Source organism: Balaenoptera physalus, assembly GCF_965194825.1.
Source record: "Balaenoptera physalus genome assembly, chromosome: 14".
In the NCBI taxonomy this organism is placed as follows: domain Eukaryota; kingdom Metazoa; phylum Chordata; class Mammalia; order Artiodactyla; family Balaenopteridae; genus Balaenoptera; species Balaenoptera physalus.
In genome coordinates, this window is record NC_138893.1 from 2484150 (window position 1) to 2505346 (window position 21197).

General features: G+C 36.3%; 2 long non-coding RNA genes across 4 annotated transcripts in view; one reads left to right on the forward strand and one right to left on the reverse strand.

Moving 5' to 3' along the window:
• The window catches only part of LOC309643154, a 353652-nt gene that overhangs the window by 139002 nt on the left and 193453 nt on the right, over positions 1 to 21197 (forward strand). The gene's annotated exons all lie outside the window — the stretch shown is intronic.
• LOC309643145 lies at positions 220 to 20963 on the reverse strand. Of its 3 annotated transcripts, XR_014253571.1 has the most exons (6): positions 20829 to 20963; positions 19338 to 19389; positions 16386 to 16441; positions 2921 to 3003; positions 1690 to 1783; positions 220 to 1196 (listed from the first exon to the last, which is right to left on the reverse strand). It is a non-coding gene; the product is annotated as an uncharacterized lncRNA (long non-coding RNA). The 3 variants fall into 3 exon arrangements; XR_014253569.1 differs by lacking the exon at positions 16386 to 16441; XR_014253570.1 differs by lacking the exon at positions 2921 to 3003.

The following is a 21197-nucleotide window of genomic DNA, read 5'->3' on the forward strand; positions in this document are numbered from 1 at the left end:
GGAACATATGAAAACTTAGTTTTGTGTGTGTGCATGTGTGTGTGCACTCACACACATGTGTACATATGAGATAAAATGTGCTTTTCATGTAGTAGGCCCTCTAGCAATAGTTGTGCAATAGGAAGATTTTAAGGATAAAACTGTAATACAGTTTTGCTTGTGTCAACCTAGATTCTTGGCTAGATTTTGGGACCCACTGTTAATAAATAAAAAACTCAATCCAAATTCAAAGCATAATTTAATACAGTGTTTCCCAATATATTATTTGTGGGATTCTTAAAAAAAAGACTTCCATGGTGTACTAGTATTCTATGGCTGATGTAACAAACTTATTGGCTTAAAACAACAAAAATTTATTATATAACAGTTCTAGAGGTCAGAAATCTGATGCAGTCTCACTGAATTACAATCAAGGTGTGGGCAGCGCTGTTTTCTCTTTGGAGGCCCAAGAGGAGAATCCTTCCCTTTCCTTTTCCAGCTTTTAGAGAGGCTACTTACATTCCTTGGCTCATGGCCCCTTCCATCTTCAAAGCCAGCAATGGCCAGTTGAGTCTTTTTCATGCTGTATCACTTGAACACTAATTCTCCTGCTTCCTCTTTTACTTATAAGGACCCTTATATTACCTCTAATTTATTATATTAATTTCATAACCAAACAGACAATTGATGAGCTTAAGCCCAATAAACATGCAGTAGAAAATAAGGATGCAACACTTTGGGTTTACCTGATCATTTACAATTATATCTTAACGATATTATCACTAATATCAGCACTTCCATGTTTCTGTTTTCACCTAAGGGGAATTAAAAAAAAAAAAATTCCAAACACCAAAATTCCACAGGTAAATATGATGAAAATGTTCCCAAAACTATACTCTTGTTACTGAGTCTGAGCTCATACTGCTGGCTGCACAACAGGCCAATAAATCAAGAGACGAGTTACTGGGGCAAGGAACACACTTTACTTGGAAAGCCAGCAGTCCAAGGAGATGGTGGTCTGGTGTCCCAAAGGACCATCTTAGCGGAGTTAGAATTCCAGCTTCTCTTATATTAAAAGAGGCGAGGGTGTTGTTCGTTGCTGCAAACTTCTTGGTGTTGTAATCCTTCGTTCTTGCAGCTGTCCATGTAGGTCAGGTAGGTCAATGTTCCTGTAAACCTCCAACAAGAATGCTGTTCTCTCTTCTGCAACTTTTTATCTGTATATGAATGGAAAAGTGTTATATCTTTAAAGGTCAGAGCCTTGAGAATGGGATATCCTGTACATTTCAGGCTAAAGGCAACATTCTTGTAGCAAAAGCAACAGAATACAAAGGTTAAAGTAATAGAAACAGATCCAATATGGAGGCAGATTTGTTCTTCCTTATTACACTATGAGCTAGGACTATTCTCTAGAGCAAAAGAGTGATTAGCATATGCATATAAACCCAAATTTGGCTGATGCAGAGTACCTTAGGGGGTGTCAGTGCACAAAGTACAGAAAAATGTGTTGCATGAACGTTGAAAACTATTTAGCTGTGTTAAATTCTTAAAAATACATGGATCTATTTTCAGACTTTCTGTTATGTCCCATTATGCCATCCACTCTATGCTGATATATTTTAGTTATTGTAAATATGTATTTTAATATCTGGTAAAGGTTATCAAATGGAGCTGAGCCAGGACTAATAGAATAGGTATTTCTTAGATTACCTTGATTGGTCCTCTGAAAAAGCCAAGAAACAAGGGTCCACCTAGTTAAGTTCCATCAGCACCCACACTGGAATCCTGAAGTATCATTTTCCACCTAAAGAAACCAGAGTTTCATGGAAATGACTGAATGCTGGATCTGATTTGGGAAATGTACAAGGGAAATTGGCACACCTTGTACCAGATAGGAAGGAACCTGCCAAAGAGGCCCTATTGAAAGGACTCAACCGTTAACCTGAACTAGCTCCCACTGGACAAGGATGAGACAATCATTGGAATGGAAACATCTGAAATATCAAATAGTTAAAAATCAGAATTAATTGTGGTTTACGTATGTTTAGGGAACAGCTCATTATTTTAAAAACTAGTAAACTAAGATACAGATATTTACCCTGACTTTCCAGGATGACCTGTACCTTACAGTAACTTCATGAAACCAAATTTCTCTTTATTTCTGTGTTCCAGCTAATAAATGAAGAAATGGCAGAATTAGAATATTACCAGTATTAAACTGGTAATGATAATCAATGGCTATTAACCTTAAAAAAAAATGAGGTAATAGATATTATGTATCCTCACAGAAATACACAAAACCCCTTATAAAATAATCATGCCACACACAAAAAATTAAATCTGAATCTTTCTCTTCTATATCTCATCAAAGAGATGCAATCAACAAAATTCAAATTCGGGGGGAATTCTATATGACAAAAGAGCCTGTTTCTTTAACAACAACAACAAAAATACTGCAAAGATTTAAAAACCCAGGATGTTGAAGGAGAGTCCATGAAGAGACAAGATATAAATGAAAGAACTGTGATGTGTGCACTTTATTTGAATCACAAATCAAACAGGGAAAATTTAAAAAGGGAGAAGAAAATAACTGAGGACCTGTGAAGAATGATGAATATTTGAAGGTGTTAAGAATATGTTTTACATTATTTTAAGGTGATGATGGTTGTCTTTAAAGTAAACACAAGAGCCCTAAGTTTAAAAAATTGGTGAAGATGGATGGCAGGGATATCAGGCTTATCATATTATTTTCTCTTCCTCTGTTTGTTTTTAATTTCCATAATGACAAGTTAAAAATGTTTCCATTAATTCAAGTTTGTGTAGTTACTAATAGCAACAATGAGAACTTCTTTATCAAGAGAAGAATTTTGATGCTCGACTTTTCTTGATTAATATTTCAAGGAAGTTAATAACACACCATTAAAGTTAGAAACTCAATTACCTGCTCAAGCTTAACACTGGCAAATTTTCTTTCCAATCAATTTCCTCTGCTTCATAAAAGTTGTTTCAGGAAAGCTGATGGAACTAGAAATTATAACAGAGATAAGAAATAACTTTGGAAATTTATTTTATGGTTTAATTTCATATTTAATCTAGACTTTGGCAATTGCATATACATTGCCTAACACAAAATTTTGGAAAAACTAGCCATATGTATCATAATTAGAGATCTTTCTACTATTTTTAGCTCTCTGTTAAAGTATCTTCCCCTTTTATCCAATCCTCTGTTACTTCATTGAGTGGAACTTTTTTTATATAATAAATTTGGAAAATCGGGTCAGTGAACAAATCATCATACCTTTGTTCTAACTGACTAACCATTTGGATAAACAATCAAATTGTATCCTTAGTTTATACCAAACTTAAGCCTATATGGATTAAATATGTAAATATTAAAAAATGAAACCATAAAAGTAATATAATAGAAAATATTGATGAATGTTTATATAAATTATGATGAGGAATGACTTGCTCATGTGATATTAATTCAGAACCTACATAAAAAGACTGATAGAATTGAAGACATAGAAAGTTACACCACAATATTGCAAAAGACCCCTTTATCCAAGTTTATGACCAACTGGTAGATATTTAAAATACATGTTATTCAGAGTTAATATTCTTAATAAATTAAGAACATTTACGAATAGATGAGAAAAAGGTGCTCTTTCTGAGAGAAAATGGACGAAGGACGTGAATAAATGATGCACCAATAAAGGAATGGAAATACAAATTACCAACATATACATGGGAAAAAAGTTCATCCTGACTTGCTAGTAATAAAATAAATGCAGATTAATATGAGGATGAGATGACATTTTCTCATCTGTCACACTGGCAAAGGCAAAGAGTTTGATTGGACAGGTGTGTGGCTTGCAAACTGCTGGGAACTGCTGGGACTGCAAACTGCTGGGACAGCAGAAGTTGGCACAGCCTCTCTAAAAGCAGTTTGTCCGTATTAAGGCCCTTAGCATTTGCATAACCTTTAACATGGGAATTCTCTCTCTAAAAAAAAGTACAGAAACACTAACATAAATGTTTATTGCAGCATTGTTTACAATAGCAAAAAAGCTGTAAGCAATCTGAAATCCCAGGGATGAGGAATTTATTCAACCCTTTGGTAGGTACATTACAGATGCCAAAGAATGCCTTATTATTTATTTATTTATTTATTTTTGGCTGCTTTGGGTCTTCGTTGCTGTGCGCGGGCTTTCTCTAGTTGCGGCGAGCTGGGGCTACTCTTTGTTGCGGTGCGCCGGCTTCTCATTGCGGTGGCTTCTCTTGTTGCAGAGCATGGCCTCTAGGCACGCGGGCTCAGTAGCTGTGGCTCGAAGGCTCTAGAGCGCAGGCTCAGTAGTTGTGGCACACGGGCTTATTAGTTGCTCTGTGGCATGTGGGATCTTCCCGGACCAGGGCTCAAACCCGTGTCCCCTGAATTGGCAGGCAGACTCTCAACCAGTGCGCCACCAGGGAAGCCCAAGAATGCCTTATTCATGTAGCAAGACGGTGATAGCTGTTGTTAAGTGGGAAAAGAAGGGTTCAGAGCAATTTATATTGTGTCATCCCATTTTATTTCTCTCCCATATATATATATATATATATATACACACACAAACACACACATATATATGTGTATATACATCTATAATGTATCTGCATTCTATATAAGAAACGTAGAATTTCTGCAATAAACAAAATTTTAAAAGATGTTTTGTTTCCTATTGTATTTCAAAAGTTTCTGGTAAGAATTTATACTGTAACATTTAACAATAGGAAAGATCATAAGATCATTCAGGACATTTTTTTTTAAATTTATTTATTTATTTATTTGTTTATTTATTGGCTGTGTTGGGTCTTCGTTTCTGTGCCAGGGCTTCCTCTAGTTGCGGCAAGCGGGGGCCACTCTTCATCGCGGTGCGCGGGCCTCTCACTATCGTGGCCTCTCTTGTTGCGGAGCACAGGCTCCAGACGCGCAGGCTCAGTAGTTGTGGCTCACGGGCCCAGTGGCTCCGCGGCATGTGGGATCTTCCCAGATCAGGACTCGAACCCGCGTCCCCTGCATTAGCAGGCAGATTCTCAACCACTGCGCCACCAGGGAAGCCCATTCAGGGCATTTTAATGCTCCTTCTTGTTGAGGTAGGATGACTGCTAGATGAACTACAGCTCCAGAGGCAGAGCCCAGAGTGATCAAGAAATCTGCATGATATAAGTTCACATATGATTTTAATGCGTCACCAAGAAAAGAAATGTAATACCTTTTTGTATTTGATGGGTGGAACATGGATAGATTTTTCAGTCCAGAATACATACACACACACACACACACACAAATGTATGTATATAAACAAGAAAAAATTGCTTGCCAAGGAAGCTTGGGAAAGCTGATGAGGAGACTTATGCCTTCATACTGATAAATACTAGCACCCAATAACTAAGGAACTGTTAAACTCTGTGATACAACAAGTATCAAGTGATATACATCATGATTGCAGGTTGAAATGATCTATTGGGTTACATAAATCATAGTATTAAAATTAATTTTACCCATTTCTTTTTACCTTTTTTAAAAAGACGAGGATACCAGAAAATGTAGTAGTAGACATGTGGCATGCGTTGTATTTCTTTTGGACAGTGCTGCTGTATACTGTAGTAAAAACCTATTTATGTCATACCTCTGCTCATAAGCTGTCAGTGTCTTCCTGTTATTTTAGAAAAAGACAAAAATCTTTAATGTGGCCTGTGAGCCCCTGAAGAGTCTTAGCGCTGCCTGCCTCACCGTTTCTACTAGTTCCCAATCTTCCCCTTGATTTCTGAGTTCCAGCCAATTGGACCTTCTATCAGGTCCTTCAACACAGAATTTTTCTACCTGCAGATTGAGACTTACAGTGTGTCATGGAACAAATTTAGTGAATTGAGACCAACATTAAAAAACATTAAATAGAACAGAACAGAAAATAAAGAACATCACAAGTAAAAGGGTAAATGTTATTTTATGTAAATGCTTTTTATTTTACGTATATGTTTACTGGATTATGTGGTGAAATATATTTCTTACTGGATTGAAAATGTTTGAGAAGCAACTCTCTAACCCAGGGTTTCTCAGCTTTGGCACTGTTGACATTTTGGTTGTATAATTCTTTATGGTGGAGAGTTGTCATGGTCTTTACAGGATGTATAGCAGCATCTCTGGCCTCTACCCACTAGATACGAGTAGCACAATGTTCCTCTGTTATGACAACTCAAAATACCTCCGGACTTTGCCATATGTCCCCCAGCTGAGGACTGTTGCTCCAATCCATCATATTCAATCTCACAACAAAGCTTTTTCACAAACCGTGCTCATTGACTGAAACGAGCCGCTCACCTCTCCTCTCCTGGTAACTCTTGCTCACCTTTCAGATCTCAGCTCAGTGGCACTCCTCTTGGGAAAGTCTTTCCTGAGTCCTCTAGGTAAGTCTCATCCTTCTACTATAAGTTCTCATAAAGTCACGTGCTCTATTTTAAGCACTTATCAATTTATAATTTTCCATTTACCTCTGTGATTATTTGATTAATACATGCCTCTCTCACTAGGCTGTTAGTTGAATTCAGGGATCATGTCTGATTTTGTCCACAATACAGCATTATGCAAATATTTATTCAATGTCTACTGTGTACAGGCTCCAAACTAGATGCTAGGTGTGCATTGGATGGCTGAAAAAGCAAAATCCCTGTCCTTGAGTGGCCGACAGTCTTGCTGGGGAGACCTAAAATACAGAAAGCGACCAATATTTAAGTGCAAATTAAAAATGGAAATGGTGCTAAAGTAAAGATGCGTTTTGAGTTGGCACGACCAAATTTGATAGCGTTGTCAGGAGAAGGATGCACTGAGGACGTAAACGTTAGGTAAAATGTGAAGTGTCAGAAGGATACAGCCATATAAAAGCAGGGAAAGAACATTCCAAGAGCAAGCATCATCTTATTTAAAGCCCTTATGACATGTTCCTAGTAGGTTTTTAAAAGATCATTCTGCTATGAAGAGAATGTATCAGAGGAAAAGAAAAGAAGGGGAAGTTACTTAAGAAGTCATCCAATCCAGGTAGGAGACCATCGGTATCTTGGACTAGGGGTTGTTGAAGTGGTAATGGAAAGAATATGATGTATAAGTACTTACTAAGTACCTAGTATGTCAGTTGTCAGATTTGACATACTAGGTCCTTAGTAAATATTTGCTGATTTAATATCTAGTCAGTGAATTCATTAAATATTTGCTAACATAATTAGATCAAAGCTTTAAGAAATTAAGACAACTTTGGAGAAAGGTTTGAGTGATTGTCTTTTATTTTTGTCACCATATCTGCCTGTTGAAGTTTTCAAATTCCAGATTGTCTAAGAAAATTTATCTATATTCTCAGACAAATTAATGTCTGTTTCCACAGCTATTATAGCAAATTTGTTCTAGTTCCATTGTAGCATTTATCACTGTCTACCTTAGATGAGATATTTGTGTTCATCTGCCCAACTATGTTATGGGTGCAGTGAAAGTTGGTAATTTTTTTTTATCACTTGAACTCTGATACAATAGGATATATATAGGAGACATTAAATAATGTTGGTTGAATGGAATGAATGCTGCAAAAAATTTGGAAAAATTCCGTCTTTTAAAACTTTGATGACTCACTCAGAAATAATCTCCCAATGGATAGGAAATTATTTATACTTATTTGAAGTTAAAGTTTATTTTGAAAATGCAGTGTTTTAAAACATGTTTCAATCTCAGACATACTAAAGGCAGGTTTCACTAATACAGTTTTTGCTGATGCACTGGAACATGTATTTTCATTTCTCTTTGATGATTACAGCTGGGAGTGGAATTGCTAGGCCATAGGATAAGGGTATGTTTAACTCTCTTAGACACTACCTAATCTTTTCCCAAAGATACTTACTATTTTATGCTCTCAGCAGTCATGTATGAAAATTCCTGCTTCTCCACATTTTTATTAACTTTTGCTATGCCAGTCATTTTAATTTTCAGCCATTTTAGTGGGTGTGAAATGGTATCTCAATGAAGTTTCAATCTGAAGTTTCCTGATGACTAATGATGTTGAATACTTCATCATATCCTTATTAGCCATACATTTATCTCCCTTTTTAAAGTGTCTGAGTCCTTCACTGAGTTAAAAATTTTTCTAGCTTTTTTGAGATATAATTGACATATAACATGGAAGTAAGTTTAAAGGGTACAACATGATTCCATACACAAATATATCGCAAAATGATTACCACAATAAAGTTAGTTAACACATCACCATCACCTCACATAATTACCAACTTTTGTTGTTATGGTGATGAGACCATTTAAAATCTACTTTCTTAGCAACCTGCAAGTATACAACATAGTACTGTTAACTGCAGTCACTGTACTGTACATTAGATCCCCAGAATTTATTCATCTTTTAACTCCAAATCTGTACCCTTTGACCCACATCTCCCCCTTTCCCCCACCCACCAGCCCCTAGAAACAAAAGTCTACTCTCTATTTCTGTGCATTCAGCTCTTTTAGATCCCACATGTAAGTGAGATCATATAGTATATTTGCCTTTCTCTGTCTGACTTATTTCACTTAGCATAATGCACTCAAGTTCCATCCACGTTGTTGCAAATGAAAAGATTTTGTTATTTTTTATGGCTGGATAATATTCATATACATTATATATAGGTAACATATAGGTAAGTATATACTATAAAATACACATGTATTCTATTATATATAGGTATATGTTACATGTATGTATGTATACATATATATATATATGCACATATATATATAGGGAACATTTTCTTCAGCCATTCATCCCTTGATGGACACAAGTTATTGCCACTTCTTGGCTATTGTGAATAATGCTGCAGTGAGTGAGCATGGGAGTGCAGGTATCTCCTTGAGGTAGTGATAGCTTGTCCTTCGAATATACACCAGGAAGTAAGATCATATGGTAATTCTATTTTTAATCTTTTTGAGGAACCTCCATACTGTTTTCCACAGTGGTTATACCAATTTACATTGCCACCGACAGTGCAAACAGTTGCCTTTTCTCCAAATTTTCCTCAGCACTTGTTATCTATTGTCTTTTTGAGAATAGCCATTTTAACAGGTGCGATATCTCACTGTGGGTTTGATTACATCTCCCTGATAATTAGTGATGTTGAGTACATTTTCTTGCACTTGTTGGCCTTTGTATGTTCTCTGTGAAAAAATGTCTACTCAGGTCCTTTGCCTGATTTTTAATGAGATTATTTCGGATTTTTGCTCTTGATTTGTATGCACTCCTTATATTTTTGGATATTAACCTCTTATCAGATATATGACTTGCAAATATTTTCTCCCATTCTATAGGTTGCCTTTTCGTTTTGTTGATTGTTTCTTTTGCTGTATAGAAGCTTTGAACTTTGATGTAGTCACACTTGATTTTTGATTTTATTACTTGTGCTTTTGGTATTGTATCCAAAATTTCATTGCCAAGACGAATGTCAAGGAGTTTTCCCTTATGTTTTCTTAGGAGTTTTATGGTTTTAGGCCTTACATTTAAGTACTTAATCCATTTCTAGTTAATTGTTGTGAGTGGTGTAAGATAGAAGTTCAATTTCATTCTTTTGCATGTGGATATACCTTCATCGAATTTTTAAAAATTGTGTTGCATTTCTTTTTATTAGTTAATTGTAGGTATTCTTTATATATATATATATATATATATATATACACACACACACACACACACACACACACACACACACACACCCCAAATATTTCTATTACAGGTTTCTGAAGGAAATGATATCTTGCATATTTTTACAAGGAACATTAAAAATTTTTTTTTTTTACTGAAGTATAACTGAGAAAGAACATTATATTAGATTTAAGTGTACAACATAACAATTTGACATTTGTATACACTGTGAGATGATCACCAAAATAAGTCTATTTACCCTCTGTCATCACACAAAGTTTCAGAAACAAATTTTTTCTTGTAATGAGAATTGTTAAGATTTACTTTCTTAACAGTTTTCAATTTTGCAATAAAATATTATTGACTATAGTCAGCATGCTGTACATTATATCCCCATGACTTAATTATTTTAATATAACTGGAAGTTTGTACCTCTTGATCCCCTTCACCCATTTCTCCCAACCACCCCCTCACCTCTGGCAACCACCAATCTGTTTTCTTTATTTATGTATTTTGTTTGTTTCACTTTTTAGATTCCACATATAAGTGAAATCATACAGTATTTGTCTTTCTCTGATTTATTTCACTAAATATAATATTCTCTAGGTCCATCCATGTTCTCTCAAATGGCAAGATGTCTTTCTTTTTTATGGCTGAGTAGTATTCCATTGTGTGTGTATGTGTGTGTGTGTATGTATGTGTGTGTGTATACACACACACACATATCTTCCTTATCCAGTCATCCATCAATGGACACTTGGGTTGTTTCCAGTTCTTGGCTGTTGTAAATACTGCTGCAGTGAACTTTGGGGTGAATATATCTTTTTGAGTTAGTGTTTTCATTTTCTTTGGATAAACAGCCAGAAGTGGAATTGCTGGGTCCATATGGTAGATCTATTTTGAATTTTTTGAGGAATCTCCATACTGTTTTCCATAGTGCCTGTACCAATTTAAATTCCCACCAACAGTCCACATGGGTTCCCTTTTTTCCACATCCTCACCAACATTTGTTATCTCTCTTTTTTTTTTTTTTTTAATATAAACAGCCATTCTGACAGGTGTGAGGTGATATCTCATTGTGGTTATGATTTGCATCTCCCTGATGATTAGTAATGTTGAGCATCTTTTCACATGCCTGTCGGCCATCTGTATGTCTTCTTTGGACAAATGTTTATTTAGATCCTCTGCCCATTTTTAGTCAGATTGTTTGTTTGTTTGTTATTCAGTTGTGTGAGTTCTTTATATATTTTGGTTAGTAACCCTTTATCGGACATATCATTTGCAAATATCTTCTACCATTCAGTAGGTTGCATTTTGATTTTGTTGATGATTCCCTTCACTGTATAGAAAGATTTTTGGTTTGATGTAGCCCATTTGTTTATTTTTGCTTTTGTTTCCATTGCTTCTGGGGTCAGATCCAAATATACATATAGTTAAGACCAAGGTCAGTCAAGAGCTTACTGCTTATGTTTTCTTCCAGGAGTTTTATGGTTTGTGGTGTTACATTCAAGTCTTTCATCCATTTTGAGACAATTTTTTGGTATAGTGTAAGATGGTAGTCCAGCTTTATTCTTTTGCATGTGGTTGTCCAGTTTTCCCCACACTATTTGTTGAAAAACTGTCCTTTCCCCATGTATGTTTTTGCTTCCTTTGGCATACATTAGTTGACCATATGGCATGGGTTTATTTCTGGGCTCTCTATTCTGTTCCATTGACCTATATGTCTGTCTTTTTGCCAATTCCATACTGTTTTGGTTAGTATAGCTTTGTAGTATAATTAGAAATTAGGAAGTGTGATGCCTCCAGCTTTGTTCTTCTTTCTCACAATGGCTTTGGCTATTTGGGACCTTTTGTGTTTCCATACAAATTTCAGGATTGATTGTTCTATTTCTGTGAAAAATGCCACTGGAATTTTGATTTAGTATGGACATTTTAACAATATTAATTCTTCCAGTTCATGAACATAGAATATCTTCCCATTTATTTGTGTCTTTTAAAATTTCTTTCATTAATATATTTTTGAGTGTATAGGTCCTTCACCTCCTTGGTTAAGTTCTTTCCCAGGTATTTTATTCTTTTAATGCAATCAAAGGTATTTTGTAAGGGGACTGTTAATTTCTTTTTCTGATTGTTTGTTGTTAGTCTCTAAAAATGCAACTTATTTTTGTATATTGCTTTTGTACCTTGAAACTTTACTGAATTTGTTTAAATTCACTTACTAGTTCTAGCAGTTTTTTTTTTTTTTGAGTCTTTAGGGTTTTCTATATATAAAATGATGTTGTCCTCAAATAGTGACAGTTTTACTTCTTCCTTTCCAATATGGATGCCTTTTATTTCTTTTTCCTGCCTAATTGCTAGCACTTTCAGTACTATGTTGAATAAAAATATGGGTTAAGGTCCACTACTATTATGGTATTGTTGTCAGTTTTCCCCTTTAGGTCTATTAATATTTGCTTTATGTATTTAGGTGCTCCTAGGTTGGGTGCATAAATACTTACAAGTGTCATATATCTTCTTGCTGGATTGACTCCTTTATCATTATGTAATGTCTCTCTATGTCTTTTATACAGTCTTTGTTTTAATGCCCATTTTGTCTGATAGAAGTATAGCTACATCAGCTTCCTTTTGGTTTCCATTTCATGAAACATCTTTTTCCATTCCTTCACATTCGGTCTGTGTGTGTCCTTACATCTGAAGTGAGTCTCTTGTAAGCAGCATATATGTGGGTCTTGTTTTTTTATCCATTCAGCCACTTTGTGTTTTGATTGGAGTATTTAGTCCATTTACATTTAAAGTCACTATGGATAGGCATGTACTTATTGAAATTTTGTTAATTGTTGTCTGGCTATTTTGTAGTTCTTCTCTATTCCTCTCTTCTTCTTGATTTCTTCCCTTCTGGTTTGATGTCTTATAGAGTGTTATGCTTAGATTCCTTTCCCATTATCTTTTGGTTATCTACTATGGGTTTTTGCCTTGTGGTTACCATGAGACTCATATATAACAGCCTATATATATATATGACAATCTATTTAAGTTGATAGCAAGGTAAGTTTGAATGCATTCTAAAACTCAGCTTATTACTACCCCTCCTGTTGTGTGTTTTTGATATCTTATTTTATTTTACTTTATTTTATTTTATTTTATTTACTTATTGGCTGTGCCATGGGGCATGTGAAAACTTAGTTCCCCAACCAGGGATCAAACCCATGCCCCCTGCAGTGGAAGCATGGAGTCCTAACCACTGGACTGCCAGGGAATTCCCGATGTGACATTTTAAAGTTTTTAATTTTGTGTATTCCTTATTTAACTATTTTAGTTATAGTTATTTTTACCTCTTTTGTCTTGTAACCTTCATACTAGCTTTATAAGTGATTGATTGATTACCTTTACTATATATTTACCTTTATCAGTGAGATTTTTACTTACATGTTTTTTTGTTACTAATTAGTGCCCTTTTCAGCTTAAAGAAGTCCCTTTAACATTTCCTGCAAGACTATTTTAGTGGTGACGAACTCCTTTAGTTTTTGTTTGTCTGGAAAGCTCTTTATCTCTTCTTCAATTCTGAATGATAACCTTGCTGGGTAGAGTGTTCTTGGTTTGAGGTTTTTTCCCTTTCACCCTTTAAATATATGGTTCCACTCCCTTCTGGCCTGCAGAGTGTCTGCTGAAAAATCAGCTAATAGCCTTATAGGAGTTCCTTTGTATGTTATTTGATGCTTTTCCTTTGCTGATTTTAATACTTTCTCTTTATCCTTAACTTTTGTCATTTTGATTACAGTGCATCTTGATGTATTCCTCTTTGCCTGTATGGGACTCTGTGTGCTTTCTGGACTTGGGTGACTATCTCCTTTCCCAGGTTAGGGAACTTTGCAGCTATTATGTTTTAAATATGTTCTCAGCCCCTTTCTCTCTCTCTTCTCCTTCTGGGACCCCCTATTATATGAATATTACTGTGCTTGATGTTGCCCCAGAGGTTTCTTAAACTGTCCTCATTTCTTTTCACTCTTTTTTCTTTTGTCTGTTCAGTGGCAGGGATTTCCACTACTCTGTCTTCCAGCTCACTGATTCATTTCCTCTGTATCATTTAGTCTACTGCTGATTCCTTCTAGTGTATTTTTCATTTCAGTTATTGTATCCTTCATCTCTCTTTGGTTGTTCTTTATATTTTTAAACTCTTTGTTAAAAACTTCTAACTTCTCACTCTGTGCATCCATTTTTCTCCCAAGCACCTTCATCATCTTTACAATCATTACTCTGAACTCTTTCTCTGGTAGGTAGCCTGTCTCCACTTCACTTAGTTCTTCTTCTCGGGTCTTATCTTGTTCCTTTGTCTGGAACATGTCTCTCTGTCGCCTCATTTTGTTGAACTTGTTACTTGTATTTTTAGGTATGTGGTAGGTTAGTTACATTTCCTGACCTTGCAGAAGTGACCTTCTCTAGGAGAAGTATTGTGTATCCTGGCAGTACACTCCTCTCTTGTCACCCAAGCTATATGCTCTAGGGATTCCCCATAAGAGGGCTGCATGGGTCCTTCTGTTGTGGTGGGCTATGTGGGCTGTCTGGTAAGATTGGTTGGCCCATGGTCTGGTTGGTTGCCAGGCAGATGTTATAGGCTGCTGGTCACGAGGCAGCCAACTGTAGAACCCCAGGTGGCCCCGGGTCTCGTGCTGGCTCGCTGGTGGGCATAGTCAGGGTCCAGAAGACTCTGGGGCTGTTGCTTTCCCCTGCCCCCCGCAACTGGTGGATGAAGCCAGGTCCTGGGGTTAGTGCCAGACTACTGGCAGGCAGAGCTGGGGCTTGGCATCTGGCTACAGGGCCCAGGGATCCCAGAGCTGGTGTCCAATCGCTGGTAGGCAGGGGGCTGGTTCCTGAAACAGTTGGGTATGGAGTCTGGGGTGTCTGGAGGCTTGTGTTGTCCTGCAGCTCAGCTGGTAGGGTCTGGCTTGCTGTGGATAGCCTGGGTCCGCAGGCTGCAGGACTGTGGTTTTCTTGTGTCTGATGTCTGCCCCTTGGTGTGTGAGGCTGGTCTAGAGGCCAGTGCAGGCTTCCTGAAGAGACTGGCTGCTTGACCACTGTTGGGTGAAGCTGGGTCTTGGCCCTTTGGTGGGCAGGGCCATGTGTGTAGGCATGTCTAGAGGCAGCTGTGGGATCAGGAAGTCTTCAGGCAGACTGTCTGCTGATGGGTGCATCTGTGTCTCCACTCAGTTGTTTGGCACTGGCACCTACAAGCTATTAGGTGGGGCCAGGTCTTGGCACTAATGAACTAGAGGAAGGATCCTACAATGGCATCTGCCAGCACTGGCTTCCACAGGGTAGAAAGAGCTCCCAAACGTGGCTGCTGCCAGTGTCCATGTCCCCATGGTGAGCTGTAGCCACCCTCCACCTCTGCGGGAGACTCTCCAAGACCAGTAGGTAGGTCTGGCTCAGGCACCTATCAAATTACTGCTTTTGCCCTGGGTCCTGGTGCTTATGAGATTTTGTGTGTGCCTTTTAAGACTGAGGTTTATTTCCCGAAGTCCTTTGGGACTCCTGAAATTAAGCCCCACTGACCTTCAAAGCCAAATGCTCTGGGAGCTCATCCTCCCAGTGCCGGACCCCTGGGCTGGGGCGCCGGATGTGGGGCTCAGAGTCCTCACTCCTGTTGGAGAACCTCTGCAGTATAGATATTCTCCAGTTTGTGGGTTGCACCCCCAGGGGTATGGGACTTGATTATATCATGAATTCGCCCCTTTACCCCTCTCATTGTTCCTTCTTTACATCTTTAGTAGTAAAATATCTTTTCTGGTAGGTTTTTGTCTTTTTCATAGATAGTTGTTTTGCAGATAGTTGTGATGTTGGTGTGCTCATGAAAGGAGGTGAGCTCAGGGTCTTTCTACTCCATCATCATGGCCGATCTCCAGGTTTGCTTTAATTTTTTTTCCAGCAGTGTTGTATAGTTTTCATTGCAGAAGTCTTAAACATGTATTGTTAAATTTATGACTAAGCATTTTTAATGCTATTGTTCATAAAATGTTTATTTTGAAAAATTATCTCTAGGCTCTGTATTGATGTCCCTTTTATTACTGATATTGATAATTTGTGTTCTCATTCTTTATCTCTTTCCTAATCATTCTATCTAGAGGTTAATCAACAACTATACTTGTTGATTTGTTTTCTATTTTTAATTTCATTGATCTCTGCAAGTTCTTTGTTATTTCCATTCATCTATGTACTTTTGGCTTAATTTTGAAAAGTCCAATTTAAAATTTTTTCCTCCCATCCCTCCCCCATTAGATGAGAAGCTGTTTGAGGACAGGGACAATATCTCATGCCTGACATGTAAAACCTCAACCAATATTTTAAAAATCAATTGTGGAAAGCAGAAATGAAAAGGTTCTAGTTCTCCGGCATTTCACTTGCTTAACATTTGTATTAGCTATCTACTGCTGAATAATAAGTTACCCCAAAGGTTCTTTCTGATGAGGAATGGGAAGAAATATAAGAAAATGATTTAAATAAAAATCCATTCTAAAATGATGGACGATACAGTGCAAAAAGGAACATATATATGGACCAGCCAGAGTGGGTCAAATTCAAGTCTCTAGATTTTGGGCAAATAACTTTCTCTGAGCTTCAGTTTCCTCACCAGAAAGTATGGTAACACTGCCATTGAAAGGTTTGTAGCATTAAATGAAAGAACATGTGAAACAGCTGTAACCATACTTAGCATACATTAGGGGCTCGATGAATGCCATTTCTAAGGGTCTCAGTGTCCATATCTGTTTAAAAAAAAAAATGCTCTCAGAGTAGGGTTGTTGAATGTGTAGAAATAGATAAATAACATGCATAGCACAGGGCACAGTCTATTTCAGGTCTACCCAGAATATTAACTCTTCTAAATATCCATGGAACCTATAAATCATGTTATGGTTATAGGAGGCAGAAAAAAATCTATACGCACGTTTTTGTGGTTCTGATTTTTGTTTTAAAAAATTAAAATCTACATCTTGCTTCTCCAACTGAAGATTTAGTTATTTTTTGCAAAAAGCCTAGCTGTGAGTCAGTGCAATATTAAAGAGAGATGGCAAAGGAAGCCAAGATATGGGACCCATGAAGCAACCTTTGGACCTCTATATTTAATGAAGGAGGGTGAAAGCTGGTAACTGGAGATCGGGAATTTTGAATTCCCTCTTTATATCTCAGTGACCACCAAATGGGAGAATCACATAGTTTCAGTCTCTTAGAAATCTTATATATTACATAAATAAATGGTTCCCTAACATAATTAATGCTTATAGAAAAATCACATTTCTGTTACAACATCAAGGGTTAGTGTCCGTTGTGATTTTCCTAGAATTTGATGAATACTCAGCACCATGAATATTACTAAAGATATTGGAGAGACACACCCTCAAACTTTTCATTTCTGCTCACATATTATTGACCAAAAAAGTCATGTCTATGGATAACTTCAACTGAGAAGAAAAGTACAGTCCTTCTGTGAGCAGCAGTACTATCTATGACAAATTTTAAAAGTCTGTTTTGGATAGAATAGAAAATGTACAGGTATTAATCACATGGTTCCCTCATTCTTTTTACTTAACAGGTCAAGAAAGAACTTTGAGCTTCAGAATACAGGCTGCAAACTGATATAAATTCATTCAAACCCATATTTTCTTAACTATATGCCACTGTTGCTAAGTGTTTTATACACATTTACTCATTTATTCCTCAAGATAATCTGAAGAGATCAGTATTTTTATCCTTACTTATAGGTGAGGAAGTTAAGATACAGAAAACTGTATCTTAACTGTTATATTGAACTGTATATTAGACTGTTGGCCCAATGGCACACACCTGGGATTCACACCCAGGCAGCCTGACTCCAGAATCCATACTCTGAACCAGTGTACAGTCTCTTATAGACACGTAATACTGAGGCAGAGTTTCAGACAGGGTAGGCCGTCAAAAACTAGTCGTTGAAAAAAGAACTGTTTGCCAGGCCTTGAGCTGGGTATTCCACGAGTACTCATCAATCTTCACGAAATGTATGTGTCAGCTTGCAGTCGTTAGGCAGGAAGACCACTGCTGGACTTCAAACATTTTGGTTCATTGTGAAGATTTTCTCAATGCTGCACATTAGGAAAGAGTACACTATGCGTTTCATATTTTTTTTTGCTATGTTTCTACATATGGCCCTAACACACAAGCAATTTCTGTGCTCAGTGTTTAACCTTTGTCCAGCAAGGTATGAGCAAAACACTCAAAAATGTATTCCTCTTTTGAAGAAAATGTTAACTTTGCATGGTTACGTGGGACAAAAAGAATGAAAAATGTACAAAGCGTTTCTGTGTGTTTAGTTGACTCCTTTGTCCTATACTACAGCCTTCTATGTTTTGATATTTGGCACCTTCATACTAATAGCAAATAAGAATTAATTTATAAAGTAGACAAAACTGGAAATCAGAAGTAATTTCTATCTTAACATAATTTAACTTCCTCACTTCTGCTTTTTCAGGAGCCAAAGTCTACATCAGGTGCCATATTCTACTTGACTGATTTGATCATCTATAATAGGGGTTGGCAAACAATAGCTTGCAAGTCAATTCTGGCCTGCTGCCAATTTTTTTTTTTATTGGAGTACAGTTGCTTTACAATGTTGTATTAGTTTCTACTGTACAGCAAAGTGAATCAGCTATACGTATACATATATCCCCTCTTTTTTGTATTTCCTTCTCATTTAGGTCACCACAGAGCACTGAGTAGAGTTCCCTGTGCTATACAGTAGGTTCTCATTAGTTATCTATTTTATGCATAGTATCAATAGTGTATATGTCAATCCAAATCTCCCAATTCATCCCACCCCCCGCTTCCCCTCTTGGTATCCATATGTTTGTTCTCTATGTCTGTGTCTCTATGTCTGCTTTGTAAGTAAGATTGTCTATACCAGTTGTTTTTAGATTCCACATATTTGCGTTAATATACGATATTTGTTTTTCTCTTTCTGGCTTACTTCACTCTGTATGACAATCTATCTCTAGGTTCATCCATGTTACTGCAAATGGAATTATTTCATTCTTTTTTATGGCTGAGTAATATTCCATTGTATATATGTGCCACATCTTTATCCATTCCTCTGTAGATGGACACTTAGGTTGCTTCCAGGTCCTGGCTATTGTAAATAGAGCTGCAATGAACATTGTGGTACATGACTCTTTTTGAATTATGGTTTTCTCAGGGTATATGCCCAGTAGTGGGATGGCTGGGTCGTATGGTAGTTCTATTTTTAGTTCTTTAAGGAACCTCCATACTGTTCTCCATAGTGGCTGTATCAATTTACATTCCCACCAACAGTGCAAGAGGGTTCCCTTTTCTCCACACCCTCTCCAGCATTTATTGTTTGTAGATTTTTTGATGATGGCCATTAAAAGTCACCCTGTTTAACTCTGAGGATGAAAGGGGGTGGATATTGTAGACATTCTTTACTTAACAGTTGTAAGCCATGCTTAATTAAGGAGACAAAATATTGATTTGCAAAGGCAGACAGAGTGGATGCCTAATGTTATCTTATTATTATTTTGCTCTGAGTTCAACACACCAGCTGGCTTGAACTGTGGGTGACATACACAATACAAACATAATACAATTACATAAAAGACTTGAGAATTTACTTACCTGGCTTCCTATTCCCTTTTATGTTGCCCAAATTACAACCCTGCCATCATCTCTGCAAAATGAATCAAGCAACATTCCTGTTGATATAATGAATATCGTATTTCTTTCAGATAAGACCAGTATCTTCTACAACTATAAGGGTAAACTAATGAACCAAGTAACTAAAAATGGTATGTCCTATTAACTAATTAGATGCTCATAAAGAGAAGAAAATTCAATATTTAAAGTTTATATACTATTTTTTTTAGCCATTTGACTTACCTGATCAGTTTCCATTCAAGGCAGTATATCAAAAATGGAATTTTTAGTCATTTAACTTACCTGATCAGTTTCCATTCAAGGCAGTATATCAAAAATGGAATTTTTTTCCATTTTTTTATTATGAATAATTTCAAACATGCAGAAAACCTGAACAAAAATGAATATCCACCATCATGATTGAGCAATAGGTAATACTCATATTTGCCTGCTTTGTCTCTAGTATTTTAAAACCTAAATTACCCTAGCTTTTAATTTATTGATATATTTAATTACATTGACTCTCAAAAGGCCAAGTCTGTTTTCTCATAGATTATACTAAATTTTGAATGTATGTGATTGATTGTTTTCTTTTGATGTTCTCACCTTTTCTTTCTCTCCTCTATTTCTAGAAAACTGGAAGGTTGGTCTAGATTCACAGTGAACATTTTGGAAAACAGAATTTCACAGGTGATGCTGCGTGCTTTGTTCTGCATCATATCAAGAGGCACACAATGCCAAGTTGTCCCAATATTAGTGATGCTAAGTTTGCTCACCCAGTTGATTTGATCACCACCCGACCTCTCCTTTATAGGGTTATGCTTTCCTTTGGTAATATGCATTTATCTTCTATTCCAGCAACATTTTATCTAATAGTTTTAGCCTTTATAAAAGAACTTTGCCTGAATTACTGATTTCATACGGAGGTCAGAACTATGATTTTTCTAATACTATTATTCTTTCTATGTTCATTAACTGATGCTCTTTCGTGAAAAAAGTATTTTTCCTCCTAAAAATTGCTTACCACCTTCCCTTTAATAACCACCTGTCAAGGTAAGGAGTTGGTGTAATAGTAAGATGACTATACATTCCAGTTTATCCAGGACAGTCATGGTTATGTCACTTAACAGAACTATTGCTGTGCTCCCATTTTATATAATTTAACATATTAAACACAAAATTATAAGGACATTCCATGTATTAGTCACCTTGACTTTCTCTCTCAAAATCTGTCATTTTGAGAATCCTAAGTGTTAATTTATTCAGTGTTTCTCAATGTATTATGCATTTTGATACCCAAATCTTTTATAGGCAAACACTTCCAATTATCCCTTTTGATACTCAAACCTCCATACTCAAGTTCCAAAATTGACTAGTGTTAAGTCCCTTAAAAATGCTTCTGTGTCCTTTCGACAAAACTCCAGTTTTGATTAAATTTTTGCTTTGTGATATAATAAGGTATTACAGCATTACCTTGTATTTTCTATGCTGCAGATCTGAAGTCAACAATTTCCTCAAAGATCTCTGATTTCTTTCAGTGGGAACTGATCAGGAGTATTCATTTTTACTGAGGTGTTACTGCTCTCAGAGTATTTCAGTGGATAAATCAGGTATATGTAAATATAAATATACTTTATAAATTATTTTTCATTTCTAATTCAAATTTAACATTATAGTGCTTTTATTCTTTTGACTTGTAAATTCATATTATTTGTTTTATTCTGAAATCCTTGGTTTCTAATTAGCACATTTACTTTATTCTACGACACGCATAAAATGATTAGAAAATAAAATTCCAATATGTTTACCAATAATAAAACTCTAAGTATGGTCTAAAATTGT